The sequence below is a fragment of the Molossus molossus genome, unplaced genomic scaffold (assembly GCF_014108415.1).
Source record: "Molossus molossus isolate mMolMol1 unplaced genomic scaffold, mMolMol1.p scaffold_m16_p_5, whole genome shotgun sequence".
Lineage (NCBI taxonomy): Eukaryota > Metazoa > Chordata > Mammalia > Chiroptera > Molossidae > Molossus > Molossus molossus.
Genome location: NW_023425388.1, coordinates 51,051,858 through 51,060,253, shown reverse-complemented (window position 1 = coordinate 51,060,253; position 8,396 = coordinate 51,051,858).

The following is an 8,396-nucleotide window of genomic DNA, read 5'->3' as shown; positions in this document are numbered from 1 at the left end:
AAAGAAAAGATGTTCTCTTGGGAGACCTGTTACATGAATAGCACTTTTTTTTTTTTAAATCCTCTCCCAAGGATATTTTTCCATTTATTTTCAGATAGAGAGGGAGGTGGTGAGAGAGAGAGAGAGATGTCAATGTGAGAGAAACACATCAATTGGTTGCCTCCCACATGACCCCAACCAGGGCCAGGGATGGAACTACAACCCAGGTACAAGCCCTTGACCAGAATCGAACCCATGACTCTTTAATCCACAGGCCGACGCTCTAACTGCTGAGCCAAACCAGCCAGGGCCATGAGCAGCTTTTTAAAAGTGGTGTCTCTGAATCTTGTTTTATCACATGACATGTATCCCTGTACAAATATGTGCTGAACCAGCTGCCCTGAACTGAGCTGTTGGAGCTGGTCAAGGAAGCGGCAAGAGGAGGTCCTGCAGTCTCCTCTTAAGTGTGGAACGGACACCAGGCAGTGACGCAAGTGGGAGGGACGCAGGTGGCCTTCCAGACGCGGACTTGGGGGTGATGGGCTGGCTTGGAGACACACTGGGGCCATTCTGATTTTAACAGACCCTGACTTTGAACTATACTGTCTGAGACAACATGAACTAATTACAGCTGCTGTGGGGAAGTCAGAGGTGGCTTAATGGGAAGCTATACTTGATTTAAGGCAATGTTGGAAGGAACTTAGGAGTTTATCTGGTGCCTAAGTCAGTCCTGTAGTTTTCTAAGAGAAGGTAAGTATTACCTAAGCTATTATTCCAGAGCTTAGAGCAGACCCTGGCATATGACAGATGTTACTGGGTGTTCACCTTCCGGCTTGATTTCTATGCAAAATCTCCCCAATTTTAAGGACTGGTTACAGATTCACAAAAATGCAGACCATTACGTGGTCTTATCCCATGGCAGTCTCGTTGCAATCTTCCAATTGTTCCACCGCTGACCTAACTGGCCCTCTCCCAGCTGGTGAATTCTTTCTTTAGTTCCTTTTCAGGCTCCTAAGAAAAGAAAACTAATTGGCCTGGCTCATTTGTTGGATTATATCAGGCCAAGCCATGACTGATTGCCTTTAGGTCAGTGCCTACTCCTGTCTAGTCCAATCAGCTGTGGCCAGCAGGCAAGAGGCGACGTGGGGGCAAAGTGAGGTCTCTCAATCAGCAGAGCTTGTGGACAGAGCAGTTCCCCTACACAGGCTGCAGCTGGGCAGGCCCAGCAAACATGTCAGCACACGTGTGTTGTCTCGGTCCCCAGGCAGCCCGCATCTGTCAGGGCGCTTCAGAGAAGCAGAAAAAGAAATATATGTATACAAATATATACCAAATATAAACAGATGCATATACATATAGCTAAATAATATATATACTATAACACACACACACACACACACACACACACACACACACACACAGATTTTAAGGAAATAGCTGGCAAGGGCAAAGTCCACAGGGCAGGATTTGATGCCACAATCTTAAAGCAGAATTTCTTCCTGCCTGAGAAACTTCAGGTTTTGCTCGAGGCTTTTAACTGGATGAGGCCCACGCACATTATTGAGAATAACCTCCTTGACTTAACGCCAATTGATTGTGGGTGTTCCCCCACCTACAGATGACCTCCACACAAGCACCCAGATGAGTGATTGGGGACATGGGTCCTATGATCTAGCCAAGCTGACACAAAAAATCTCAACATCACACAGCACAGTGAGGTAAATGTTGCTTCTCCCACTGTGTAGAAGAGAAGACAGAGAGTTACAGAGGTTAAGTAAGCTGCCCATGGTGGGAAGGGTTCTGTCCCGGTTCTGTGTGAGTCCAAGCCCCCCCCCCCCCCTCCTGTGCCCTCCTGCCTCTCCGTCAGGTCAGAGGGCTGAGTAAGTCTGAGGCAGCTGTGCAGACTTTGTCCTGTCCAAGAAGAGCTTTGGGAAGAGGTATTTCAGTTTCCTTTCAAGGTAGCATTCTCCTTTTTTTTTCTTTCTTTTCCATGATTTCTTGCATTTTTCCTAGTCTCCATACCAAACTAGAGGAGTGGTTTCCTTGCCTTTTAGTAAAATGATAAAAAAAAAAATTAAAAAAAGTTTTTATTGTTTTTAGAGAGAGAAAGGGAAAGGGAGAGAGAAAGAGATATCAATGAGAGAGAGATACGTCCATACATTGCCTATCATTGAACCTGCAACCTGGGCATGTGGCCTGACTGGGAATCTAACCAGTGACCTATCAGTGCACTGGACGATGCTCCACCAACTGAGCCACTCTGGCCAGGCCAATAAAGATGGTTTTAAACTGCTCTCTTCTTCTCTTATAAAAAGCTCTGTTCCCATCAGTTAGAAGCAAAAGGAAGAATGAAAAAAAAAAACAAAAAAACAAACAAAACAGCTTGTCAAGATGCTTTTTAGTACAGAAAGAGGCAGAGATGCACATGAATTGTGCTGAAGATATTTCTCCAGGAGAAAAGGTGCTGCTTCCCAGAGAGGGCTCATTTATTTAATTAGCTTTGCTGGTGCACCTTCTCCAGTAAAAGATTTTGAGTTAGAGTGACCCCAAGTTGGGGGTCTCTGTTTTGGTGCCGACTGTGTTAGTGATGAGGTCGCCGAAGACGAGGATCCTTTTCTATGCATAGGTGCTGCTTTTAAAAGATACCTACTCACACAGTGCACGCATCTTTCACTCTGGGATTTCTCTCATCCTCAGGTCCTGTCTGCAGCCCCAGCAGCGTGCTAAGAGACATCTCTGGTGACTTCGTGAGAGAGAGGATAGTACATTCTTGATTCATAAAAATCCTAGAATGTAGGAGCCAGAAGGACCCTCCACCCAGCCCAGGGAGGGGACTTGCCCGCACGTGGTGACTGGGAGCTATTCCTCAGGAAGGTCCCATCTTCCTTTCCTGGAAAACCATCCGGTCAGAGCTGCTTGGGGCTGACGGAAGAACATGCTCTCAGTCTCCAGGGGAAGGCAGCAAACTCTATAAAAAGGATGATCTGTGAGTTTACTCTGCCCCCTGTTATCTTTGGCGTGGCTTTGCATGCCAGTCCTTAACCCTTCACAGAGCTCTGGGCAGTGTCTCCACAGTGGGCTGGGAACAGGGCAGGGCAAGCCCTGGAGAGCGGGGACCATGGAAAGTTCCTGAGAGACCGAGTGTAAAGGAGATGAGCTTGAGGAGACTGAGGAGCAGGAGTCGGAGGGAGCACTGGGTGGGTGAAGGGGGGGGGAAGCCTCTCTTCTGGCCCCTCCACCCACAGAACAGCACTTTTGACAGATTTTCCTTTTATGTCTCTGAAGGGGATTTCAGATTATTCAAGATGGACTCAAGTGGTTGCCAAGGCAACTATGTTACCATCGTCACTGCCATGGAAACCCTTTCTGTGGCACAATATAAATATTTTTCTTTAAGAATGAGACGAGGAGCTGAGTGGGTGACAAGTTATTTTCTAACGCCCAGGGCCGTGGCCAGAGTCTGCCGTGGATGGGAGGAAAGAAAGGACCGAGTGAGCTTAGATTCTATGTAGTTCACACAGCAGGTTGTTTTTATTTGTTTTTAGATATAAGGGCCAAAATAAAATTTGGAGGGGCGGGGGCAACAATGTCAACAAAAATAGTCCATAGTTCTAAAGTAGACATAGGTAAGAACTTGCCATGTTCTTGTCTTTCTCACGGATGATTTGTAAGACTGGGTCATTGGAAGAAGTGGTAAAGGCATTTTAAAGATTTCCCAAAGTCTCCTCTTCCTCCTCAAACCTCCAGAGGAAGGTGAAGCTCTAAGAGAGTCAAGAGTACCCTAGACTTCTGGGAGCAGTAGTTCAGGTAGACCACGAAGAAGGGACATTCTTTGGCCACATGTACTAGGTCAGAAGTTAGAGGCATAAAAATGCTTCTTACTTTTGCTAACTTGAGCATGTCCCCACATTCACAAGATGTTGTAGCCACACCCTTGTGGCACGCAGCTTTCTCAGAAGAAATTCCTGTCACCTAGGTGGGGAGAGAGGACCAGGTGACCTCTGAGGTAACTTCCAGCGCGAGATTCGATGAGTCCCTGGTTCCCACTCTCAAGAGTTTATGGTTCTAAGAGTCAATGGTTCTGTATTCAAAGATGTCCTGATTTTATTATTCTAGGAGCCTGTTATTTTATTATTATTTTCTTAAATACAAAAATATATTTTATTTTAAATTGTTTTTATTAATTTGTTTTTGTTACAGATGTTTCTACTTTTTCCCCCGTTGACACACTCCTCCCCATCTCCCCTGCTCCTTCCCCAGCTTTGTTGTCCATGTCCATTGGTTATGCATACTTGCATATAAGTTCTGTGGTTTATCTCTTCCTCCCCCAGTCCCCCCTTCTGGGGTTTGTTAGTCTGTACCCTACCTCTATGTCTCTGGGTCAATTTTGTTCATCGGTTTGTTTAGTTAATTATATTCCACAAATAAGTGAGATCATGTGATATTTGTTTTTTTCTGTTTGGCTTGTTTCACTTAGCATAATACTCTCCAAGTTCCTCCATGTCATCTCAAATGACAAGAGAACAGCTGCATAGTATTCCATTGTGTACATGTACCACAGCGTTTTTATCCACTCATCTACTGATGGACACTTGGTTTTTTTTCATATCTTAGCAATTGTAAATAGTGCTGCTATGAACATAAGAGTACATATATTCTTTCTGATTGGTGTTTCAGGCTTCTTAGGGTATATTCCTAGAAGAGGGATCACTGGGTCAAATGGAAGTTCAATTTTTAACTTTTTGCGGTAACTCCATATTGTTTTCCATAGTGGCTGCACCAGTCTGCATTCCCACCGGCAGTGTACTAGAGTCCCCCTTTTCTCCATAACCTCACCCAACACTTGTTGTTTGATGATTTGTTGATGGTGGCCATTCTGACAGGTGTGAAGTGATACCTCATAGTTGTTTTAATTTGCATCTCTCTGATGGTTAGTGACGTAGAGCATTTTTTCATATGTCTCTTGGCCATTTGTATGTCCTTTTTGGAGAGGTGTCTATTTAGGTCCTCTGCCCATTTTTTAATTGGGTTCTTTGTCTTTCTTTTGTTGAATTGTATGAGTACTCTATATATTTTGGAAATTAATCCCTTATCTGATGCATCATTGGCAGTTATGGTCTCCCATATAGTGGGTTCCCTTTGCGTTTTGATGGTTGTTTCTTTTGCTGTGCAGAAGCTTTTTAGTTTGATGTAGTCCCATGTGTTCATTTTTTCCTTTGTTTCTCTTGCCTTAGGTGTGGTATCGAGCTTGTTATTTTAATTAAGAGGCAAAAGGAATCCCAAGGGCAGCAGCTGAAGGAACTGGTTACTATTGTGCTGGCCTGTGTATCATCCTTCCCAGGGCCCAGAGCACTGATGTCAAGGTCTCCACCTGGTTCTCCTCCTGGTGGTTTCTGTTGCAGGAGTTTTGCTGGCTCACGTAACTGCTCAGAGAGCTGATGATGAAACCCTCACAGGAGGCACAGCCAGGGTGCAGCAATGACAAGGCCTGAAAGCAGCCGGCATCATCACTCTTGGAAGCTGGCCAACTGGACTGCATTTCTTTCCCATGGGCTTTGGTAGCAGAATGACAGTGGTGCTCTAATCAAGGAGCATTCATGGAGGGGCCCAGCCCTGCAGCCTGACCTTGCAGGTCCACTCCAGAGGGAGGGTGGCTTTGCATGGAAGCTCATACTATAGCAGTTGAAGAATTTGGCCTGGGAGGCTGAGAAGGTTCAGAATTCCAGTGACTTCCAGCTCCTGGGGACTGTCTGGAGCACTCTCAGCTGTGTGATGCTGGCCAGGGGCTTTATATCCTCTCAGGCTGGGTTCCTGTTCTGCAGCGAGGGAATGGCACAATGGGTAGAGCAGACAGTCAGTCTGTGAAGTGATCCCAGGTTTAGAAATGGAGCATGTACACTTTTTCAACAAGCTTCAGAATGCCAAGGGATCCTCCTCCTCGTAAGAGGGAGGGTGTACTGGAATATATAGAAGAAATGCTCCCTCCTTCATGACACAGTGACATAGAGGAACATGTCTGTTCCAGGACAGGACTGGTTACTGTTTTGTTTAAAAAAAAAAATCAGGTATGTTCATGGCTGATGGATCCGTGGCAATTTTTTGTTTTTTCCTCTCACTGTTAAAACAGCTTTATTGATAGTTTGGTTTATATAATATGCCCTTTAGAATATTTTGAACAATGTTATAAAAGCATAAGAACTTCTAAAAATCACTTAAAATCCTCACCCAGAGATAATCCATTAACCTTTTGTTGACAATCTCTTGCATATACATAATGTTATATATATATATCTCCATATATCACTTGACAACATCAAACTATATTGTGCATGCTGTTTTTATTCTGGGAAAATTTTTAAAAACACAATCTGTTGCTGTTTCACTTTGGGGTGCCTCCCTCCTTCCCACTGCAGGCATCTGTAATCACCCCTTTGGATACCAGACCCTGGACTAGAGGCCAGGGAAGCAGGGGAAAATATGAAAAAATATATTCTAGAAATATCTCCAAGTCTGATTCAGATCTAATTTCTTTTTATTAATTGCATCTCTGGCAATTTTTTGTTCATTTTCCTTTGATTTACTTTTTTTTTTTTTTAATCCTCACCTGAGGACATTTTGTTTGTTTGTTTGTTTGTTTGTTTTTGTTTTGTTTTTTTCAGTTAGAGTGAGAGGGAGAGAGAGACAGAGAGAGAAACATCGACATGAAAGAGACACATCGAGTGGCTGCCACCCGCACGACGCAACCAGGGCGGGGACAAACCGCAACCGAGGCACATGCCCTTAGCGGGAACCGAACCCGGGTCTCTCCGGACCGCAGGCTGACGCTCCAACCGCTGAGCCAAACCGGCCAGGGCTGATTTACATTTTAATTGTGGTTTTTACTGGTCACTTAGAAAACGTCATTGACTATATGGTCATTATATCTCATGGACTCTTGCTTCTATTTTTATCAGATAGGTTCCAAGGAGAGAGACTATTAGCCGGAAGGGTATGTGAATTATGTAGATTTTTAAATTTTAAAATATAGAGCAAAGTTGATCTCCAAAAAAAGGCTTATTGTCACACTTCTATTTATAATGAAAGACAGCATCTGGGGGTGGGGGAAACTCACCCCCAACATTGTCATAAATAGAGGCTGTTTTCCTTCTCTTCAATTTTTTGCCATTCTGATGGGGCTAAAGTGATGCCTCTTGGTTTTTAAATGTTGAATTTCTCTGATTTTTAAGAGTGCTGCGCATATTGTCATATGTCCTTTGGCCACTTTGTATTTCTGTAAATTGTCTATCTATAGATTTTGCTGTTTCTTCTCTCTCTATTTTTTTAACCTTTTAATTTGAAATAACTTTAAACTTACATAAGATAGTTACATGATATCACTGGGGAAGTTAACCTTGATCACTTGGCTAAGGTGGCGTCTATCAGGTTTCTCCCCTGCAGTTACTCTTTTCCCCCAAGTTAAGGCTTTCTCTCGACCTCTGTTTAGCCACAGTGCCCAGTTCTCAATTCAGGTCTGGATATTGCAGACGACACATAAGAAATTCCTGCCAGTTGCAGACAAAGGCCAGTCATGGGTGGATAACGATCTTGCGAAGTCTGCTAGCTTCTTTACTCATCATTATAATTATATTGCCGACACTTTTTGAGTGCTTACTCTGTGCCATAAGGAGCCTCTGATGTCTTTTCGCTGCTGTTGTTCATTGATTTCAAGCAAGTCTGTCACAATCCTTAAGCAGTGTTCTTTTCACCAATAATTAATTTTTTAAATCAAAGTAACACATCTTCATAACTTGAAAGGCTCATAGTGGAAACACTAGTCCCTCACTCATTCTTTGCAGCCCTCCCATTCTCTAGTCCTGTTCTCTAGAAGAAACTACCTACAACTCTGTTAGCTAGTTCTTTTAGAACTAAACTAAATTCTTCTCTAATTCTTAATCTATCAATTTTAGCCATTTCCTGTTAACCTCTTATCATAGTAGATAAGGACTTAGCTCTTATATACCAATATTCCTTCCGATTTTCCTCCCCTATCTCCCAGACATAGTTACATCACATTGTTTGGTTAAATCAGCACTCCCTATTTTGTTATTTTGGCTATGCAAATATTTTTCACTGATGAGCCAAGTTGTGAATTAGATTATACTTCCATTTTTGTGTGCCCTTGGTTTTTCCTGGAGTTTATAATTACTTTGCTTTACATTTGCCTGTTTTTCTACTATCTATTATATTTTTCCCAAATGTTCCATCATCCCTGACTTATTCCAATAAATTAAATTTTCCATATGCTTAACTACATTAGTCCCCTGTTCTATGATTGGTCCTTTCTCATAGCACCATATTCTTATTTTATGATGCAATATCATTTTTATGCTCCCCTCATTGTCTATTTCCTCCAACCTCATTTTGTTTTCTGAAGATTT